Source organism: Triticum dicoccoides, chromosome 2B (genome assembly GCF_002162155.2).
Source record: "Triticum dicoccoides isolate Atlit2015 ecotype Zavitan chromosome 2B, WEW_v2.0, whole genome shotgun sequence".
Classification (NCBI taxonomy): domain Eukaryota; kingdom Viridiplantae; phylum Streptophyta; class Magnoliopsida; order Poales; family Poaceae; genus Triticum; species Triticum dicoccoides.
In genome coordinates, this window is record NC_041383.1 from 768,081,959 (window position 1) to 768,106,023 (window position 24,065).

At 43.9% G+C, this 24,065-nt stretch overlaps 1 long non-coding RNA gene across 1 annotated transcript; it reads left to right on the forward strand.

Annotated features, from left to right (window-relative positions):
• The first annotated feature begins 991 nt into the window (after window positions 1-991).
• On the forward strand, window positions 992-2,099 carry LOC119368670. The gene is made up of 3 exons (XR_005176713.1): window positions 992-1,376; window positions 1,468-1,592; window positions 2,063-2,099. It is a non-coding gene; the product is annotated as an uncharacterized LOC119368670 (long non-coding RNA).
• The last annotated feature ends 21,966 nt before the right edge of the window (window positions 2,100-24,065 follow it).

Genomic DNA, 24,065 nt, shown 5'->3' on the forward strand with positions numbered 1-24,065 from the left:
CAGCTCAGGCCACCGTCAGATCCACCCTCCTCCCACTGGCCGGAAACCCTAGCCGCCCGTCCATGGCGACCCACCGCAGCACTCCAAGGCATCCACGACGGCTTTATGGTCTGGTATGAATCCCTCCTCCTCTTCTTCTCCTTCAACCTCCCTCTCTCTCTCTATCTCACCACGTCTCTGTCTCTGTCTCTATCTCTGCAGGTAGGATAGGAGGAACGGTGACCAGCAATGGCCATGGAGACCCACCGCAGCCTCCAAGACCTCGACGACGGTCGATGCTACGGTATGAATCCCTCCTCCCCTTGTCTTCTTCTACTTGTCCTTTTCTCTCTGTCTCTCCCTGACCCCCTCGTCCCTTCTCTTCTCTTCTCTGTAGGTGAGGCACATCAGCCAGCGACAGCACGATGAGGAGAGCATCCTCCTTCTCCTACCAGTGCCATGGAATGGAAGGTCTGCTCCATCTCTCTGTTGCCTTTGGTTCAGAAAACCCGCAAATTCTCCCCGATTGGTTAATCATGTATGCATGCCCTTCATGTTTTATTAGTACATGCATGTTTCACCCGTCCTGTATGGATAGATTGCTGCTTGTTAGGCACGATGGCACATGGACATGGTTTGGTCACATGGAAATTGGGATGGGGATTTGGGTAGGCAAGTTGGATCAGTGGGGATTTGGTCGCATGGATCCTGGGAGCATTGGATGCGGTCGAGTTGTTCTGTGTCATCATTTTGAGCTCCAGACTAAGATCAATGGAGATAAATATTGGGTAGTTTTCTTAGGACTGTAGCCGACACATGTCTGCAATTTTGATGTTAGTTTTGTTAGGATTGTTGCCATTTGCACATGTCTACAGTTTTGTTGTTTGTTACATGCAAGGATGTGAACATGTGGCAAAAGTGGTTCAGTTTTGCTCTCAGTTAATTTCGCATCTGCAAGTCTGTAATTTAAAGTCAGTTTTTCAACCCGTGGTAGTATGTCAGTTCCTGCTTGTAATTAGTATATCCTTAGATAAGGGTTATAGTGAGGTTCAGTTAATGCCCCCCTTCAACTTGATTGATAATACTGCCATACAATCTGAACCAGCTGGGCTCTTTTGCACAGTTATGGTACTCATCATTGTAATCATGAACATAAATTATAATATGCATTGGTGATCAGCTTGTTTTATCTCAGTTGTGAGGCGATTGAATTTAAGTGACTGCCAACTTGTTCCTTTTTCACTTGGTATCTGGTTCCTGGTAACTTGAAGATGTATTGAGATCATGTGTCCCTTTAACATTTCGTACCATTATATAGGTTATTGATTTTACAACTGTCCAGGCTTGAATTTACTTGGGAGTACATATTCCAAGGACTTGAAGCAAATGCCAATCTTGTAATGCTACTATATAGTGTGAAAAATATAATTTCAGGTTCCTTGTTTATATTATCCTAATTTCAGAAGACTTACTTTTGTACTTCTGCAGATGATGACCCTCTCCCTTGCTGCATTAGGATCCTTGATGTGGCTGAGGAAGAACAAACCTAGGACTTTAATTCCAATAATTTATGCATGTGCTATGCTTCTGGCAACAATGCCATCTATCACCAGGTAATCTCGTTTCTATAATGCTGCAGTAATCCTCAAAAAGAATAATTGTCATGCTCCAACATATGTTGATGTTCTTATACTGCTAGATGTTGGCAAATTGTGTCAATCTATGTACATTGGCTTAATTCCTACCTCCTACACTTGCTCAATACGGATCTGAGAAAAATATATCCGCAACCTGTGGTGTGTGCAGCAGCACTTGAATGCATATATTAAATATGTACCCTGGATAGCAGTAGTACTTCAGTACTACTCCAGTAGCATTTGTGCCCTCCAGTACTGCTGTTGTGAAACTGTTGCTGCTGCAGTGAAACTATTTCTGGTGCTGCTACTGTCAAACTACTTTTGTTGTTGTTTTCGTTGTCATATGACTCTAATCTCTGCTGTTTTTGGTGTCAAACTTATGCTATGAACCCAACAGCTCATATGACTCTATTGTTGTTCTTGACCTGCTATTGCTGCTGTTATAGGAGGAGCACGCCTAGGATAAGAAGGAGCACTCCCAGGAGAAGGTCTGCCTCTACAAGCAGGCCACCGTTGGCCCCGTCAACATCGGTATATATACACATCTGTCCATCTTCTTATTACTAGCATCAGTAAAAGGTTTGATTTATTGTTGAAGTGATTTCAAGTTTGGTTTGTGGTGCTGTATAAGCAGAGGGCTGACTGCATAATTGGTTTGGCATGCTGCTGCTTGCCCTGTCCTGCTTAACTCTGAGGAGTGACCCTGTTTAATTGATTATGTGTACATATATCCTTGGAAAGGACAATCTGATGGGAAAGGAAAATACACAATCCCCATCCTATTGCTCTAACCTGATAGCAGTACAACCAACACCATGTGGTCACTCCTTGTTTCAAACAAAAAATTGTTGTGTATGAATCAACAAGAACTAGGTAGATTGATGATCGTACATGCTTTGTTGTGTTGGCTGTGAAAATGTCCATCTTAATCCATTTGTAACTAGAAACAAATTACCTTGGTCTTACAATATGCATGTGTGCATTGTCCTTGGTGCCTCTCATTTATTTAGAAGTCAACATGTGTATGTGCACCTTAATGATGGGAATGCAGTGGTAAGTCAATTCAGCTGTGAATCTGTGATAAGATTAGAATATGTTTGGATGGTAGATATTATATAAAGTGAATGTAGAATGATAGCAAATTACTGATATACCATGTTTGTGACTGATAAGCCAGAATGATTGTTTTCTGGTAAATGTGCACATAACGATTCTTTATTTTGATGTTGCTGCTAATAAGAATGGACTCAACCAGAACTTTCTACTTATATTTCTTCTTTTGTTTTTTGAAATAGTGGTAAGCCCTATCTCATTATTTTGAAGGTCTACAAAAGTTCAGGCTGCATGCAGCTAATGCCAGCAGTTCCAGAATGGAAAATATTTGGCACTTGGCAGGCGAAAAGATAGTTTCTCCTGCAGCTAAGAGAGGGCTCATTCCACTTGTTTGGAAGAGAAGACGATGAAGCATGGTGGTTATCTATCAATCTGCCTTGTGTTTTGGTTGTACTTTGTACCTAGTTATATTGTATTCTGTAGTAGTTAGCACATTCTGGAGCAGAATCCAGTGACGTTGTAAAACTGTAATAGTTCTGTTTCATTTGAAATATTTGTCATTTGTGTACTGTGAGAAATGTGAGAAATGGAAAGCTGATGAGTTGGACTAACTTATTGATAGAGGCCAAGGCCCAAAACGTAAATAGACTGCAAAAAGGCCGAGGCCCAAAAAAGAAGTGGACTGTAAAAAGACTGAGGCCCAAAAAAGAAACGAATTGTAAAAGTCTACGTCTCAGAAGATAAAAAGGTCTAATTGTTGGGCTTGACCCATGTAGCTGACAGAAATTAACATAAATAAATATATTAAATGGGCTGAATTGTTGGGCTAGGCCCATGTAGAAAATCGAATAGGTCTGGGCTGATTCTTGTGCCACATCAGATTGCCACGTCGGATACCTACGTGGCCTGGGGAGGCTGCTAGTGACCAAAACAAGATAGTAGGCATATTTTGGTCGCAAACGTCTACGACCTTCTCACAGAGAAGGTCGTAAATTTCAGTTTACGACCGCAAGCTTTTGACCTTCTGTTTTTGGTCACAAAAAGGTCGCAAATGAAAAACAATGACCTTTCAGTGACCAATAGTCAAGGTCACAACTTGACATATTTCTTGTAGTGTGTCATTTGATTAATGGGATCACATCATTGGAGAATGATGTGATTGACTTGACCCATTCCGTTTGCTTAGCATTTGATCGTTTAGTATATTGCTATTGCTTTCTTCATGACTTATACATGTTCCTATGACTATGAGATTAAGCAACTCCCGAATAACGGAGGAACACTTTGTGTGCTACCAAATGTCACAACATAACTGGGTGATTATAAAGGTGCTCTACAGGTGTCTCCGATGGTACTTCTTGAGTTGGCATAGATCGAGATTAGGATTTGTCACTCCGATTGTCGGAGAGGTATATCTGGGCCCTCTTGGTAATGCACATCACTATAAGCCTTGCAAGCAATGTGACTAATGAGTTAGTTACGGGATGATGCATTACGGAACGAGTAAAGAGACTTGCCGGTAATTAGATTGAACTAGGTATTGAGATATCGACGATCGAATCTCGGGCAAGTAACATACCAATGACAAAGGGAACAACATGTGTTGTTATGCAGTTTGACCGATAAAGATCTTCGTAGAATATGTAGGAACCCATATGAGCATCCAGGTTCCGCTATTGGTTATTGACTGGAGACGTGTCTCAGTCATGTCTACATAGTTCTCGAACCCGCAGGGTCCGCACGCTTAACATTCGGTGACGATTTGTATTATGAGTTTATGTGTTCTTATGTACCGAAGGTAGTTCGGAGTCCCAGATGAGATCGAGGACATGACGAGGAGTCTCGAAATGATCGAGACGTAAAGATCGATATATTGTACGACTATATTTGGACATCGGAAAGCTTCCGAGTGATTCGGGAATTTTTCGGAGTATCAGAGAGTTACTGGAATTTGTATTGGGCCTTAATGGGCCATACGGGAAAGGAGAGAAAGGCCTCAAAGGGTGGCCGCACCCCTCCCCATGGACTGGTCCGAATTTTACTAGGGAGAGGGGCGTCCGCTTCCTTCCTTCTCCTTCTCCCTTCCCTTTTTCCTATTCCATGTGGGAGGAGGAATCCTACTAGGACTAGGGAGTCCTAGTAGGACTCCACACTTGGGCGCGCCCTGTGAGGGCCGGTCTCCTTCTCCCTCCATCCTTTATATATGTGGCCAAGGGGCACCCCATAGACGCAACAACTGATCATTGATCTCTTATCCGTGTGCGGTGCCCCCCTCGACCATATTCCACCTCGATAATATCGTAGCGGTACTTAGGCGAAGCCCTGCGTCGGTAGCATCATCAACACCGTCATCACGCCGTCGTGCTGACGGAACTCTCCCGCAAAGCTCTGCTGGATCGGAGTTTGTGGGACATCATCGAGCTGAACGTGTGCTAAACTCGAAGGTGCCGTGCGCTCGGTACTTGGATCGGTCGGATCATGAAGACGTATGACTACATCAACCGCGTTGTCATAACGCTTTCGCTTTCGGTCTACGAGGGTATGTGGACACACTCTCCCCTCTCGTTGCTATGCATCACTATGATCTTGCGTGTGCGTAGGAATTGTTTTGAAATTACTACGTTTCCCAACACCTTCGAACACAGAAAACGTGTCCGGCTCTGCAAAACAAGTACCACACACAACCGCAGAGAGTAGAATATTTCAGGAGTCGAATCTGCTGACAACTTTTGTAGCGTGACATCACATCCCTGCCCGGTCATTATTTTGAACCATTTTTAGCCTCCCGCTCCATGTTTCGAGATGCGGTTTTATTGGCACGTGTTGTCGAAGGAGAGATTGTGTCCCCTTATCACGGGATTCTCATCAATACGGGCGTGGGTAACCAAACCGTGCCATCTGCACGGGGAAAAGGTGAGTTTTAAGGCGAGTTTTAAGGCGAGTTTTAAGGCACGGGGAATAGGCGAGTTTTAAGGCGTTTGATATTCGCTGCCTTTATAAGGAGATAAGGATTCACCCTTTTCACCTATTCTCTCTCTCTCTCTGCCCACCCATTCTTGAGCTCCAACACCCAAGTTCTCATCCTTTCCGCCCCAAGAAAGCACTCCAGCTGTTGGGGGTATACCTATCGAGGATAAACCACCCAGGAGGGGCTGGGTTATGCTCATAGTGAGTTACCCGTATTTCGAAGCCCATGAAGACATATAAGATGGCGCTTTATAAAGGAGTCTTAGTAGTAAGGCCCAAGGCCCAAGGGAGGATTAGGGCCCAAAGACATAAACCGCCATTAGATGTGTAACTTATGTTGTAAGATAGGAAAGAGTAGATACTGAGCCGGACACGTGTATGAGCCGGCCGGGAATCTGTAGACCGCCGGGTGTCAACCTGTGCATATAAAGGGACGACCCGGCGGCGGTTTAGGGACAAGAAACAACAACTCAAGAGCCAGGCAAAGCGTATTCACTCCCTGGTCATCGAAACCCTAGCAATACCACCTCAACTAGATTAGGCTTTTGCCTTCACCGCAATGGGCCTAACCAGTATAAACTCCCGTGTCCTTTGTCCTGTTTAACCCCTTTAAGCTAACCTCGTTGCAATGGCTCGACAACTAAGTCCTTCCATGATGACATTTGCCGTGACAAAACCACGACAGTTGGCGCCCACCATGGGGCCAGCGCATGGTGGTTTCGAGTTCTTAAAGGGCAGCTTCGAAGGGATCAAAGGATACGCCATGGGCTGGATGACCAAGAGTCAGCGCGGCAAGCTCTACATCGATGACACAGGCTGGGGCCCCGAGGCCGTCTCAATTGAGTACGGGTACCGGGTCCCCTTTGGTGGAATTCACGTCTTCATCTTCAAGATCGGCGAATCGGGCCCTGAGCCGGACATCTGCACCGACATCTTCGAGACGGCCGAGCGTGCAAGACCCGCCCGAGTTCAGCCTGCTATGAAGTGTGCCTTCATGGGATTCATCCATGGAGCGACATATGGTGATGAGACGGTCGTCTATTCTGATGACGAGTCATCCACCGGTGAGACCGAGTCATTGTATCAACTGCAAGATGGCCGGCTTGGGGGCTGTTCCGATGGCGACAGTATTCCGGACACCTTTGAGCCGCCGAACCGGGTTGTGATCTTCATGGTCGGTACATAACCAGTACAACACTCTTCGACTGCAATGGCGATGATCTCCGGGTTAGCAGCGGCGACAGTGGCCGGGGCAGGAGGCCCTGTGCGACCGCCGACTCAGATTTTGTCCGACTTATTTGACACTTTGGCAACCCTGCTGGCGGTAGAGGTTAACCCGGCAACCCAAGATCAGCATAATGCATAAGTTGCGAATGTGAAGGATCAGATAGATCAAGCCAAGGCAGACCTGGCAACTGAGGACACCAGGATGGCAGTGGAGCGGGCCGCGTTGTATGTTCAGGCGCAGCGGATTCAATCAGAGTCTTTTCGGCTTATGCTAGATCAGAACACTTCGAATGAAGTCATGAGGAGGAGGCATCAGAGTCGTCTGCCACCGGTTTACGAGGCGAGGAATCTCTTTAACACGCCAGGAGCAGGAACCAGTAACCCGCCGACAGTAAACTGGGTCGAAGCACCTGGGACGGGAGCGCCGTTCAACCGCGAACCATCGACCCACCTCGTCAGGACAATACCCCACCGCAATACATGCCGACGCCGCCGGGTCATTATTCCTACCCCTTGGATAACATGGTTGTTGCCGCTTCACGACTGGCGGCTCTCCCAATTGAAGGAGAATCCCCAGTAGCGGTTGAGATGCGGAGGGCTAGAGAGCTTCTTCAGACAGCTTTGGTTCAGTAGCGGGCTTACTCTTACAGCCGTGAGAGGATTCATTCCACCCCCCGCCCAAGCCAGAGTTACAACAGGCATATTGATGAGCCGGTTGTGTCAAGCTGCGAGCAAAACCGTAACCCGGCTCATGGGCATAACCCAGCGGGCAATGCAGATGCTCAGAACATGGTGTATCAAGGAAGGGCGCGCCGCAAAGCCGAGCTAGCAGCACAGTATGCGGCCCGTCAACTTACTCCGGTTTGTCCGACAACTTCGGTGGAGCCGGGTGTGAAGTTCAGGACTTTGGGTGTACCGTGTCTAGCTCCGATTCTACATAATGTACGATTGCCCAAGGATTTCAAAGGTCCCCGTAAGGTGCCCAACTACACTACCGATTTATCCCCCGAAGCGTGGGTTGAGAGTTATGAGATGGCGATGGAGATGCTGGATGTTGACGATGCTGCATGTGCTAAGTACTTTACAATGATGTTGGAAGGGACGGCTCGTACGTGGTTGAAGGGATTGCCAGCCAACTCCATTGGGTCATGGGCTGAGTTGAAAGCCCAGTTTATCTAGAATTTTAAGGCTACATGCAAGCAGCCCATGTCAAGTGTGGATTTGGCTGCCTATGTCCAGGAAGAAGGGGAATGGACAACACATTGGGTGCGGTGGGTCTCGACCATCCTGCACTCGTCGGATCGCATCAATGCCGATTCAGCAGCCTTAACATTGGAAAACCATTGCCGCCTTATGCCCCTGAAGCAGAAATTAGGGCGGCTCAAACGTCACTGCAATGACATGGGCACACTCATGGAAGCTTTGGTGAAGTACGCTGACTCTGATGGTACCAAGGACCCCGAGTCTGACGATGAGAAGCTGGGAAAGGGAAAGAAGAGCGGCAGCACCAGAGGACAGCAGCATAACACGGCGGGTCATGGAAACAACGGTAAGCGCAAGGCTGACAATAGTTCAGACTTTGTGGCTAACACCAGCACACAGAACAATGGTCAGCGTCGTAAGGGTTAACCGCTCCCACAGACCGGAGGATCAGGGGTCAATCATGAGTACCTACTAAACCAGCCCTGCCCGAAACATTGTACGCGAGAAAGACCGTCAAGTCACCTCTGGAAGGATTGCTTCATCATGAAGGAGTACAAAAATTCCAGCTTATTTCAAGGCAACCATGGACCGGGCGGCGGTTCGGGGCCCGGCTCCAATAGACCGGGTTATGGCGGCGGCGGTTCAAGTTCTGGATTCCAGGGCAATCAAGGCAGTCAGGGTGGTTACAATCAGCAGAATAATTAGGGGAGTCAACAGCAGCAACAGTCAGGTTATTAGAGCAACCCGAAATAGTTGAATAGTGGACAATATCATGTTTTCACCACTAGCCTATGCAAGCGCGACCAGAAGCTTCATAAGAGGGCGGTGAACTCCGTTGAACCGGCACTTTCCCCGTTATTTGCGTTGGTCTGAGCAGCCCATCGTGTGGAGTCGGGAAGATCTCCCGCCCCGGGTTGATAATCCGGGTCACCTGGCGTTGGTAGTGGCACCACAGGCTGGAGGATATAAGTTCACCAAGGTACTCATGGACGGAGGGAGCAGCATTAACATTCTTTATTATGAGACTTTCCGTCGTATGGGGTTGACAGATAAGAATCTTAAACCGTCAAACACCGTTTTCCACGGTGTGGTGCCTGGTAAATCGGCGTACCCAGTTGGCAAGATAGCGCTCGAAGTTTCTTTTGGAGATGATCATGATTCCAGGTCTGAGACATTGACCTTTGAAGTGGTGAAAATCCAGAGCCCTTATCATGCTCTATTTGGATGGCTGGCTTATGCTAAGTTTATGGCAAGGCCCTGTTATGTTTATCTGCAGCTCAAAATTCCGGGTTATAAGGGGACCATCACAGTACATGGAAGCCTGAAGATAGCCTTGGAGTGTGAAGAAGGTGATGCGGCTTATGCTGAGTCAGTTTGTGCTACAGAAGAGTTGAAGTTTTATAAGGACAATGTTGCTCCGACGGACATGACTTCTTTGAAAAAGCCAACTACAGAGCATGATCTGGCTCTGAAGTTTAAATCGGCTGATGAGACTAAGCTGGTTGATTTTGTTCCTGGCGATTCATCCCAGCAGTTTAGCATCGACGCTAATTTGGACCCGAAATAGGAAAGCGCGCTCATCGAGTTCATCCATGAGAACCGGAACATTTTTTCATGGAAACCTTCTGACATGCCAGGTGTACCGAGGGAACTCGCTGAGCACACTCTTAATATTGATCCCAAGTTTAAACCGGTCAGCTAGTTTCTTCACCAGTTCAATGAAGAAAGGCATAAGGCCATTGGTCAGGAGGTCGCCCGGCTCTTGGCGGCTGGGTTCATTGTTGAAGTTTTTCATCCTGAGTGGTTGGCTAGTCCGGTGTTGGTACTAAAGAAGAATGACACTTGGCGTATGTGTGTGGACTACACGGACTTAAACAAGGCTTGTCCGGCTAATCCTTTTGCTCTCCCTTGTATTGATTAGATTATTGATGCTACGGCGGGTTGTGAGCATTTGAGCTTTCCGGATGCTTATTCGGGTTATCATCAGATCAAAATGGCAGTTAAGGACCAGGAGAAGACAACTTTCATAACTCCCTTTGGAGCCTTCTGCTATGTATCTATGCCTTTTGGGCTCAAGAGTGCCCAGGCGACTTACTAGCGGTGTGTACAGAATTGCCTTCACAATCAGATTGGGCGTAATGTTCATGCTTATGTGGATGACATTGTGGTGAAATCCAGGAAAAAGGAGACTTTAATTGATGATCTAAAGGAGACATTTGACAATCTCTGGGTTTATAAGATGATGCTTAACCCAGCCAAGTGTGCCTTTGGTGTACCGGCGGCAAGCTCTTGGGCTTCTTGGTGTCTAACAGGGGCACTGAGGCTAATCCGGAGAAGATCAAGGCTATTACCTCTCTGGTTAAACCGAAGTGTATCAATGACATCCAACGCTTGGCGGGTCCTATCGCAGCCTTGAGCCGGTTTATAAGTCGTCTCGGAGAAAAGGCCATCCCTCTGTATCAGATGATGAAGAAGACAGATGATTTCATTTGGAGTGATGCTGCCAATGACGCATTCGAGAACTTGAAGAAGCAGCTGGTTGAGCCACCCGTTCTTGCTGCTCCTATTGATAAAGAGACCTTGTTATTATATGTGGCTGCTAATGCCCAGGCTGTCAGTGTGGCAATTGTAGTGGAACGGAAGGAGGTAGGCAAGGAGTACCTGGTTCAGCGGCCGGTTTACTACATCAGTGAGGTACTTATTGAGTCCAAGAAGAGATATCCGCACTGGCAGAAGCTTGTGTATGAGGTTTTGATGGCGAGCCGGAAGCTTAAACAATATTTTCAGGGTCATCCCATCACTGTGGTTAGTTCTGCTCCTCTGGGAGATATCATCCAAAACAGGGAGGCAACTGGCTGGGTTGCTAAGTGGGCCATTGAGCTTGGCCCGCCTGATTTAAAGTATGTGCCTGGTACAGCCGTCAAGTCCCAAGCACTGGTGGATTCATCAATGATTGGACATAGTTGCAGGCACCGGAGGAAAAGCCAGATAACACGTATTAGACTATTCACTTTGATGGGTCCAGGCAATTGGAAAGCTCGGGGGCTAGAGTTGTGTTAGCTTCCCCTCAAGGTGATAAATTTTGTTATGTTCTCCGTTTGATGTTCCCCTGTACTAACAATGTAGCAGAGTATGAGGCCTTACTACATGGTCTTAGGATGGCTAAGGAGATGAACTTAAGCCGGGTAAGGTGCTTTGGTGACTCGGACTTGGTGGCTCAGCAAGTTTCTGGTACTTGGGATTCTAAGGATCCCCTCATGGCGGCTTATCGACGAGAGGTGAATGTCATTGCTGGTCACTTCAAGGGTTATCATGTTGAGCATGTTGATCGGAGGAAAAATGAAGCGGCCGATGCTTTAAGCCGGCGGGGTTCTCAACCTAAACCGGTGTTGCCCAACGTTTTTCTTGATGTTTTGCATAACCCGTCGGTCAAGTTACCTACGGAGGAAGATTTGGCTACTCCTGATCCGGAAGCTTAGTTGGTGGCATCTCTTCATGCAATTCCGGATTGGACAGTCCCTTATTTGATTTATATGACTCGGGGCGAGTTACCTGAGAATGAAACCTTAGCCAGGTAGATAACCCGGCGGTCTAAGTCAATGACAATAGTCAATGGCGAGTTACACCATTGCAGTGTTACTGGGGATTTTCAAAGATGTGTTTCCCCAGATGAGGGCCGTGAGATTCTTCGTGAGATTCATGAAGGGGATTGTGGTCATCACACCGGATCAAAATCTCTTGTAGCTAAGGCTTTCCGTCATGGCTTTTATTGGCTGACGGCTCATGCTGATGCAGAGGACCTGGTCAGTAAGTGTGATGGTTGTCAAAAGTTTTCTCGGCATGCCCATGTGCCGGCTCAAGAGTTGAGGATGATTCCAATTACTTGGCCGTTTGCAGTCTGGGGGCTTGACATGGTTGGGCCTTTTAAGAGGTCCAAAGATAAGAAGACCCACCTCCTCGTTGCGGTTGATAAGTTCACTAAATGGGTAGAGGCAGAGCCAGTGAGTAAGTGTGATGCAGCAACGACGGTTCAATTCATGAAGAAGGTGATCTTCCGCTTCAGCTTTCCACACAACATTATAACAGACAATGGCACTAATCTCTCCAAGGTTGCTATGAAGGACTTTTGTCAGCATGAGCACATCCGGCTTGATGTGTCATCAGTGGCTCACCCCCAATCTAATGGTCAAGCCGAGAGACCCAATCAAGAGATCCTGAGAGGCATCAAGCCCCGGCTTATGGTTCCCCTGCAGAGGACGCCGGGTTGTTGGGTGGAGGAGTTACCTTCCGTGTTATGGAGTATTAATACCACTCCCAACAGATCTACGGGTTACACGCCTTTTTTCATGGTTTACGAAGGAGAGGCGGTCCTCCCTAGTGACATCTATCATGACTCACCCCGTGTGGTGGCTTATGTTGAAGCCAACAATGAATAGGCACGTCAGGAAGCACTTGACCTGTTAGATTAGGAGCGTGACATCGCAGCGGCTCATTCGGCGATTTACCAGCAGGATCTGCGCCGTTACCACAACCGTCGGGTTAAAATCAAAACTTTTCAAGAAGGCGATTTGGTGCTCTGGCTCATCCAGGATCAAACTGACATGCACAAGTTATCCCCACCTTGGGAAGGGCCCTTTGTGGTCAGCAAGAATCTGAACAACAGATCGTACGACCTTATCGATGTACGAGAGCACAGAGACTCAGGCAAATCGGAGGAGGGGACCAACCGGCCCTGGATTATTGCTCATCTCTGGCCTTACTACACCTGAGCCACATGCTCTCCTTATGTACATAGTCTAGACAATGTATATATTATGATTAATATAATAAACCGGCATCCCTGCTAAAGCAGGGCCTCTGTCGTTTCTCTTCATGAGTTCTTGGTTACTTGGGGGCTTTCGGTTTATGCGCGAAGTTATAATTCCCTTTGAACCGACTTATAAGCCAAATTGAAAAAAAAACTTGGGGGCTATCCACCCGGGTTAAAGGGACCAAAGAGAGTCTGTTGTCAAAAAAGCAGCTCAAACATAGGGGCCCCTTGAGCACAGCTCACAATATTTCTTGGGGGCTCTTTTTGTTCTAAAGAACAAGAGTTGCTATAACCCTTGTGATAGGCTTAAAAGCCAGGCTTGGAAGCCAGGTGTATTCACCTAAAACCTTGGGTTATCCTGCCTTCATGCTAGATGCTTCTCCATCAGGTAATCCTGATTGATCCGGCGAACTCTTAATAGTCAATCTTTTCAACAAGACGCCGAACTTGTTAAGGTTAAAACACCGGTTTATCATGAGAGGGCACGGTTTACGGATAGCAAGGAGAAGCTCAGGCTGATAAAGCCGCCTCCCTTGAAACTTGGATAAATCGGCCTGTGATGCATGATGCTACTATGGACCCGCATACTCCTGATAAGTCTATCTTTAAGTAAGAACTGAACTTATCTGGGTTAAAATGTCGATTTGGTAATGTGAGTGCCGGCTCATGGAAAGCGCGTACCTTCGAGTGGCTAATGCTAGTTTCATTGAAGAAGACATTTTGGCGTGGCGGTCTATGAAAGCCTTGGATTTTTTCTTTTGATTTGATTTTAATGTCTTTGCGTGATTTTTTCTCGTTTGACACAAAAATACATGGCTCAAAACCAATATGGTTTATAAAGCCTCATGAGTCATCTATGACATTAATATCCGGTGTTTATAAACCCGGCCTGGTTTTTGACTATAAGTCACTAGTATAAGATAACATAATATCCGGAGTTTATTAACCCGGCCCTGGCTCTCTTCGTAAGCCGGCAATATATGGTCGATTACCAATATGTAAATTTCGGTTTTCACCCTTATCACATTGGCTTGGTAAACCAGCCGTGCAAGCACATATCACAGGTATGATATATGTGTATTTTTAAAATCCATTTCTGGTTATAAACTAGGCTGGTTTTCCTATAAGTTTATATTGGGTATCATAACCCGTCTAGCGGTAAACTGCCAAGACGCTTTTTATCTGTTATATGCAGGAACAGATTCAACATTGCTAGTATCATAAGCATGCGTGGCATATTTTAAACTCATCAGTGTCATGCCAAACAAAATATGCGCGATGGCATAGCAGATCGAGAGTTTGAACTAGCCTATTACAAGGAGTTTGATGCCAAAAATAATGATTGTTTTCAACAAGACTTGCAGAAAGCAGAAGCTACTCCAGCGCCGGTTCATGAGTCTTTGCCGGGCTGACTGGAGGTTGCGGATCATCTTGTGCCGGTTCATCCTCCTCCTCTCCATCAAGTGGCTGGAAATCAATAGTGGCCCAATCGATCCCAGTTAAGGCTTTGAATACAGCTTCATCACTTATCAGGGTGGAGGGGTCAACATCAGGGGCATAGGTATGCTTATGGATTGGAGGAATAAGAGTTGGAGCATCATAGTTTGGTGGATTAATTCTCTTGTTAGCAGCATCATAAACCGACTGATAGTGTGAAAGATCGGCCTCTTCAGCGAGTTTACTAGCTAACGGATGCATCTCCTTTGTTAGGGCCCTGAGGTCATCATTATCAAATTCTGATCCGTCGTCCTTTAAGATTGGATAGCCGCCTCCCACATCAGCTGGATCAAGATCAGGTACCCATGCTTTGGCCCGGGTTAGTGCTGTCAGAGCACCTGCCCTTGCAGCTGATCTTTTTAGCTCTTCAAACCGGGCAGGCAACATGGAAAATCTTTCTAATGTTTCCTTAATCAAAGTCGGGGGTGGTTTATTGTGGGAGGCCATGTAGATGACCTGTTGTGCACTAGCATATAGTTGCTCTATAAGAGCATAGGCAGCCTTCAATTTATTCCGCATGTCTGCGCCAAGATGAGCGTTGCGAGATCCTGCATCATACACAATAATCAGTAAACCGACAATTTTGTGGAGATTACATGCTAAAATATTATGAAGAGGTTTTTACCGAAAACAACAGAAGTCATGGCATCTATTTACCGCTTCAAACCAGTCAGTTCTTATGTTACCAGAGCAAGAGCTGCTTCAGCATCTTCAGCCCTTTTCAGAAGAGCTGCCTTTTCTGTGTCCCAGCCCGCACGCTCGTTCTTGAAGTTCTCCTTCAGTGTTTCCATGGCTGCTAAAGTGCCAGTGAGTTCTTCTTTGGCTTTGGAGGTTTCGGTTTGTTGAGACTTGACATTTTCTAGAAGGTCAGCAATTTGGGATTCCTTTTTGCTCAGCTCAGCCTGCAGAAGACACACATGTTATGGGTTTACAATACATATTTGAAGTACCAAGCACATAACAAGTTATACACTTGGCACTTGGGGGCTAATGCCTATTGCTTCTTATCAATAAATGCATATTTGCTCAATCAGCCCGATGATTAATCGGTTTTCCAAGGTATTCAACAACAGTGTTTGAGTTTCCTAGGATATAATTCCCGGTTCATCTTCAAAAGATACACCGGCCCATGGGGGCTATGCAGGCAAAAGTTGAAGTATTACAAAAGTCCCGGTTTATAATGGTATTATAAACCGGCCCTTGGGGGATACTGGAGTTGATATTCTAAATCGGATAAAAGGGAAGAATAATTATGCAAAGTTAACAGTATTTACCCCATATCGATCCTTCATCATGTTTACTAAACCGGCTTCAGAGTCGCGGCTTGTGTACAGGCGGTTTAGAAAGCCGGAATGGATGTCTTGGGCGCTGAGATGGGCATAGTTTTCCAAATCTGCTTTCCATTTACCCTTGTCAACAACAGAGATTTCTTCTTTGGCACTGTGTTTTGACAGGGCAATGGGGTTGTTAGGGGATGTATGGCCGAAGCCAGTAACTACAACATCATCTACCTTGTCATCAACAGTTTTGGCTGGGCTTGGCGGTTTATTAGTATTTTTGTCTAGGCTCGGCGGTTTATTAGCATGACCTGTTGGATCAGTTTTCATCTGTTCAACGAAGTCACGATCTTGCGGCGGCGGATTGATACGTTCATTTCCCATCATGCTTTTATATCGATATTTATTGCATTATGGGCTGTTATTACACGTTATGTCACAATACTTATGGCTATTCTCTCTTATTTTACAAGGTTTATCATGAAGAGGGAGAATACCGGCAGCTGGGATTCTGGCTGGAAAAGGAGCAAATATTGGAAACCTATTCTGCACAGCTCCAAAAGTCCTGAAACTCCATGGAATTCATTTTTGGAATTAATAAGAATTATTGAGCGAAGAAAATACCAGAGGAGGCCCACACCCTGGCCAGGAGGGTGGGGCGCCCCACCCTACTGGGCGCGCCCCTTGTCTCCTAGGCGCCCTGGTGGCCCTCTGGTGCCCATCTTCTACTATATGAAGGCTTTTACCCTGGAAAAAATCATAAGCAAGCTTACGGGACGAAACTCCGCCGCCACTAGGCGGAACCTTGGCGGAACCAATCTAGGGCTCCGGCGGAGCTGTTCTGCCGGGGAAACCTCCCTCCGGAAGGGGGAAATCATCACCATCGTCATCGCCAACGATCCTCTCATCGGGAGGGGGTCAATCTCCATCAACATCTTCACCAGGACCATCTCCTCTCAAAACCCTACTTCATCTCTTGTATCCAATCTTGTATCAAAACCACAAATTTGTACCTGTGGGTTGCTAGTAGTGTTGATTACTCCTTGTAGTTGATGCTAATTGGTTTACTTGGTGGAAGATCATATGTTCAGATCCTTAATGCATATTAATACTCCACTGATCATGAACATGAATATGCTTTGTGAGTAGTTACGTTTGTTCCTGAGGACATGGGTGAAGTCTTGCTATTAGTAGTCATGTGAATTTGGTATTCGTTTGATATTTTGATGAGATGTATGTTGTCTCTCCTCTAGTGGTGTTATGTGAATGTCGACTACATGACACTTCACCATTATTTGGGCCTAGAGGAAGGCATTGGGAAGTGATAAGTAGATGATGGGTTGCTAGAGTGACAGAAGCTTAAACCCTAGTTTATGCGTTGCTTCGTAAGGGGCTGATTTGGATCCACTAGTTTCATGCTATGGTTAGGTTTACCATAATACTTCTTTTGTAGTTGCAGATGCTTGCAATAGGGGTTAATCATAAGTGGGATGCTTGTCCAATAAAGGGCAGTACACAAGCACCGGTCCACCCACATATCAAATTATCAAAGTACCGAACGCGAATCATATGAGCGTGATGAAAACTAGTTTGACGATAATTCCCATGTGTCGTGAGGAGTGCTTTTCTCATTATAAGAAATTGTCCAGGCTTGTCCTTTGCTACAAAAAGGATTGGGCCACTTTGCTGCACTTTATTTACTTTCATTGCTTGTTACCCACTACCAATTATCTTATCACAAAACTTTATGTTACCTATAATTTCAGTGCTTGTAGAGAATACCTTATTGAAAGCCGCTTGTCATTTCCTTCTGCTCCTTGTTGGGTTCGACACTCTAACTTATCGAAAGGACTACAATAGATATCCTATACTTTTGGGTCATCAAGACTCTTTTCTGGCGACGTTGCCGGGGAGTGAAGCACCTTTGGTGAGTGGAACTTGGTAAGGAAACATTTATATAGTGTGCTGAAATTTTCTGTCACTTGTTACTATGGAAACTAATCTTTTGAGGGGCTTGTTTGGGGTATCTTCACCCCGACCAGTAGAACAAAGAGTTGCTCCTCAACCTACTGAACCTACTGAAAATGTTTACTTTGAGATTCCTTCAGGTATGATAGAGAAACTGCTAGCTAATCCCTTTGCAGGAGATGGAACATTCCATCCCGATTTACACCTTATCTTTGTGGATGAAGTTTGTGGATTATTTAAGTTTGCTGGTATTCCTGATGATGTTGTCAAAAGGAAGGTCTTCCCTTTATCTTTGAAGGGAGATGCATTGACATGGTATAGGCTATGTGATGATACGGGATCTTGGAACTATAAACGATTGAAGTTGGAATTTCACCAGAAGTTCTATCCTATGCATCTTGTTCATCGTGATCGTAATTACATATATAATTTCTGGCCTCGCAAAGGAGAAAGCATTACTAAAGCTTGAGGGAGGTTTAAGTCAATGTTATATTCATGCTCCAATCATGAGCTCTCAAGAGAAATGATTATTCAAAAATTTTATGCTCGACTTTCTCTCAATGATCGCACCATGCTTGATACTTCCTGTGGTGGTTCTTATATGCTGAAGACTACTGAATTCAAGTGGGATTTATTGGAAATAATTAAACGCAACTCTGAAGATTGGGTTTCCGACAATGGTAAGGAGTCAGGTATAACACCTAAGTTTGATTGTGTTAAATCTTTTATGGATACCAATGCTTTTCATGGATTTAGCGCTAAATATGGACTTGACTCTGAGATAGTAGCTTCTTTTTGTGAATCTTTTGCTACTCATGTTGATCTCCCTAAGGAGAAGTGGTTTAAATATAATCCTCCCACTGAAGTAAAAGTAGTTGCACCTATTACAGTTGAAGAAAAGACTATCACTTATAATGATCCTATTGTTCATCCTTGTTGACCTTTGTAATACTCTAGGTTGATCCTTGTTGACTCTTTTCTCTTGGCTCCTCCTGTGGAGGGCTGGTAGTTTGCCTCTTCCCTAAGCCATGGGGAGGGGGTGGTAGTTGGTTGGTTGTGTTTGGCGTTGTATATGTCTATGTAAACTCCCCATTTATATAGATATATATAAAACACAGTAGGAGTGCTCTCCCACTGTCAATTCTTTTAAAAAAATGATCCTATTGTTCCTACTACTTATGTTGAGAAACCACCTTTCCCTATTAGGATAAAGGATCATGCTAAAGCTTAAACTGTTGTTCGTAAGAGTAATACTAGAACATATACACCTCCTGAGAAAATTAATGTTGAACCTACTATTGCTATGGTTAAAGATCTCTTGGATGATAATATAGATGGGCATGTTATTTACTTCTGTGGTGAAACTGCTAATATTGCTAAACCAGATGCTAAGATACATAGAGCTGTTGTAGGCATGCCAGTTATTTCTGTTAAAATAGGAGATCATTGCTATCATGGTTTATGTGATATGGGTGCCAGTGCTAGTGCAATACCTATTTCCCTATATAATGAAATTATGCATGATATTGCACCCGCTGAGTTAGAAGATATTGATGTTACAATTAAGCTTGCCAATAGAGATACTATTAAGCCATTTGGGATTGTTAGAGATGTCGAAGTCTTGCGTGGGAAAGTTAAATATCCTGCTGACTTTCTTGTTCTTGGTTCCCCACAAGATGACTTTTGTCCCATTATATTTCGCAGACTCTTTGAATACTGTTAATGCCAAGATTGATTGCAAAAAGGATGTTGTTACAATTGGCTTAGAGGATATGTCTCATGAGTTTAATTTTACTAAGTTTCATAGACAACCCCGTGATAAAGAAATGCCTAGTAAGGATGAAATTATTGGTCTTGCTTCTATTGCCATGCCTCCTACTGATCCGTTAGAACAATATTTGCTAGACCATGAAAATGATATGTTTATGAATGAAAGAAGGGAAATATATGAAGTATTCCTTCAACAGGGTCCTATTCTGAAACACAACTTACCTGTTGAAATCCTAGGGGATCCCCCTCCACCCAAGGGTGATCCCGTGTTTGAGCTTAAACCATTACCTGATAATCTTAAATATGCTTATCTTGATGAAAAGAAGATATATCCTGTTATTATTAGTTCTAACCTTTCAGAGCAAGGAGAAGAAATATTATTGAAAACTCTGAAGAAGCACTGTGCTGCTATTGGATATACTGTCGATGATCTTAAGGGCATTAGTCCCACTCTATGCCAACACAAAATAAAATTGGAGAAAGATGCCAAACCAGTTAGAGATCAGCAACGACGGTTTAATCCTAAGATGAAAGAAGTGGTAAGAAAGGAGATACTAAAAATCCTTGAGGCAGGTATAATTTATCCCGTTGCTGATAGTGATTGGGTAAGTCCTATCCATTGCGTTCCTAAAAAGGAGGTATTACCGTCGTTCCTAATGATAAAGATGAATTGATCCCGCAAAGAATTATTACAGGTTATAGGATGGTAATTGATTTCCGTAAATTAAATAAAGCTACTAAGAAAGATCATTACCCTTTACCTTTTATAGATCAAATGCTAGAAACACTACCCAAACACACACATTTCTGCTTTCCAGATGGTTATTCTGGTTTCTCTCAAATACCTGTGTCAGCAGAGGATCAATCAAAAACTACTTTTACTTGCCCTTTCGGTACTTTTGCTTATAGTGGTATGCCTTTTGGTTTATGTAATGCGCCTCCTACATTTCAAAGATGCATGATGGCTATATTCTCTGACTTTTGTGAAAAGATTTGTGAGGTATTCATGGATGATTTCTCCGTTTATGGATCCTCTTTTGATGATTGCTTGAGCAACCTTGATCGAGGTTTGTAGAGATGTGAAGACACTAGTATTGTCTTGAATTGGGAAAAGTGCCACTTTATGGTTAATGAAGGCATTGTCTTGGGGCATAAAATTTCTGAAAGAGATATTGAAGTTCATAAATATAAAGTTGATGCTATTGAAAAGATGCCTTGTCCCAAGGACATTAAAGGTATAAGAAGTTTCCTTGGTCATGTTGGTTTTTATAGGAGGTTCATTAAGGACTTTTCTAAAATCTCTAGGCCTGTGACTAATTCTTTGCAAAAAAATATTCCTTTTGTCTTTCATGATGATTGTGTAGAAGCATTCGAAATACTTAACAAAGCTTTGATCACTGCACCTATTGTTCAGCCACCTGATTGAAATTTACCCTTTGAAATTATGTGTGATGCTAGTGATTATGCTGTAGGTGTTGTTCTAGGGCAAAGAGTTGATAAGAAATTAAATGTTATCCAGTATGCTAGTAAAACTCTTGATACTGCCCAGAGAAATTGTGCTACTACTAGAAAGAGTTTTTAGCAGTCGTATTTGCATGTGATAAGTTCAGACCTTACATTGTTGATTCTAAAGTTACTATTCACACTAATCATGTTGCTATTAAATATCTTATGGAAAAGAAAGATGCTAAGCCTAGACTTATTAGATGGGTTCTCTTGCTCCAAGAATTTGATTTGCATATTATTGATAGAAAGGGAGCTGAGAACCCCGTTGCAGACAACTTGTCTAGGTTAGAGAATGTTCTTAATGACCCACTACCTATTGATGATAGCTTTCCTGATGAACAATTAGTGGTCATTTATTCTTCTCGTACTGCTCCATGGTATGCTGATTATGCTAATTACATTGTTGCTAAATTTATACCACCTAGTTTCACATACTAGCAAAAGAAAAAAGTTTTTTTATGATTTAAGACATTACTTCTGGGATGACCCACACCTTTATAAAGAAGGAGTAGATGGTGTTATTAGACGTTGTATACCTGAGCATGAACAGGAACAGATCCTATGCAAGTGTCACTCCGAACCATATGGAGGACACCACGCTGGAGATAGAACTGCACATAAGGTATTGCTATCCGGTTTTTATTGGCCTACTCTCTTCAAAGATGCATGTAAGTTTGTCTTGTCTTGTGATGAATGTCAAAGAATTGGTAATATTAGTAGACGTCAAGAAATGCCTATGAATTATTCTATTGTTGTTGAACCATTTGATGTTTGGGGTTTTTATTATATGGAACCTTTTCCTGCCTCTAATGGTTACACACATATTTTAGTTGCTGTTGATTATGTTACTAAGTGGGTAGAAGCTATTCCAACTAGTAGTGCTGATCATAACACCTCTATTAAGATGCTTAAAGAAGTCATTTTTCCGAGGTTTGGAGTCCCTAGATATCTTATGACTGATGGCGGTTCACATTTTATTCATGGTGCCTTTCGTAAATTGCTTGCTAAGTATGATGTTAATCATAGGATTGCATCTCCTTATCACCCACAGTCTAGTGTTCAAGTAGAGTTGAGTAATAGAGAGCTCAAATTAATTTCGCAAAAGACAGTTAATAGATCTAGAAAGAACTGGTCCAAAAAAACTTGATGATGCATTATGGGCCTATAGAACTGCATATAAAAATCCTATGTGTATGTCTCTTTATAAGATGGTTTATGGAAAAGCATGTCACTTACCTCTCGAACTTGAACATGAAGCATATTGGGCTATTAAAGATCTCAACTATGACTTCAAACTTGCCGGTGAGGAGAGGTTACTTGACATTAGCTCACTTGATGAATGGAGAACCCAAGCCTATGAGAATGCCAAGTTGTTCAAAGAAAAAGTTAAAAGATGGCATGGCAAAATAATACAAAAGCGAGAATTTAACATAGGTGATTATGTATTGTTATTCAACTCTCATTTAAGATTTTTTGCAGGAAAACTTCTCTCTAAGTGGGAAGGTCCTTACGTTATCGAGGAGGTCTATCGTTTCGGTGCCATAAAAGTCAACAACTTCGAAGGCACAAGTCCGAGGGTGGTGAACGGTCAAAGTATCAAATATTATATCTCAGGTAATCCTATCAATGTTGAAACTAATATTATTGAGATCGTAACCCCGGAGGAATACATAAGGGACACTTTCCAGAATGTCTCAGACTCCGAAAAGGAATAGGTATGTGGTACGGTAAGTAAACCGACTCCAAAACAATTCTAATGGCATTTTTTCTCCGTTTTGGAATATTTAAGAATTTTGGAAAGCAAGATGTAATCCGGGAAGGACACGAGGCCTCCACTAGGGTGGAGGGCGCCCCCCCTACTGGGTGCGCCCCCCTGTCTCGTGGCCACCTCGTGTGCCTCCCGGACTCCATTTTTTTGCGCAATACTTCTTTTGGTCGGTAAAAAATCATTATATAATCTCCCGAAGGTTTTGACCACCGTATCACGCAATTATCTCCTGTTTTCGTTTCGAGCTGCTTTTCTGACAGATCTAGAGCATCATGACGTCTCCAAGCGCTCCCAAGGACAAGTTTTTCGAGAGGGTTATCAACCCCTATCTCGCGGAGGTGCTGCAACACCCTCAAACCATTGAGATGCATGAGGGGGTGCTGCATATCTGCGATGTGGAGGGACGAAGGCATACCAAAAGCGTGGAGACAAAGCTCGAAGCTATGGAGCAACTAGTTTTCAAGTGCCAAGGGATGGTGGAGCGTGGACTCAACGCCAATCAGATGATGATCGCAGAATTCACCAACAACCACAAGATAGACGCCAAGAACATTGGGGATACCATCTTTAAGCTTCATGAGAAAATCGAACACCTCCAAGCCCAGATCTATGACCTGCAAAACTAAAACTGTGAGTATGAATATAGATTTAAGAGGATGAGTTTGTCTGTAGATTTGAGGATCCTGGAGACTCGATCATCGTTCTATGATGGTGAGCCTATGCCTTGGAAGATGGACGACAAGCCTACATCATCAACAACTCCTTCTTCACCACCTCCGAGGACATAATCACATGGATATGGGCACTCCCCTTGGCAACTACCAAGCTTGGGGGAGGTGCCCCAGTATCGTATCACCATCACACTCCTATATTTACCGTTTTACTTAGTTCGATCCCTTTAGTAATATCTAAATATAGTAGACTGAAGTTTTGGTATGAATTAGTTTTGAGTTTTTCTTTGTGATCTCTCTATGTAATCTAGTACGTGAGCTATATAATAGAGATTAGTGTTGAGTCAAGGGCTTTGCTATCCTGCTATGATCTTGAGAAAATAGAAAGAACAAAAAGAATAAAAGAGTTAATATTGATCTTATGGATAGTAATGAATTCACATATAAAAAGTATGAAGCATAAAAGTTGTTGAGAGTTGACAAACATAGTTTTGGTCATAGTTGCAATTAATAGGCATTAATAAAGAAAGAGAGGTTCTCACATATAAATATACTATCTTGGACATCTTTTATGATTGTGAGCACTCATTAAGTATGACATGCTAAAGAGCTGATGTTGGACAAGGAAGACAACGTAATGGGTTATGTTTTCTCACATCTCAGTTAAAGTATATTGTCATGGATCGTTCAAACATGTTGAGCTTTCCTTTCCCCCTCATGCTAGCCAAAAAT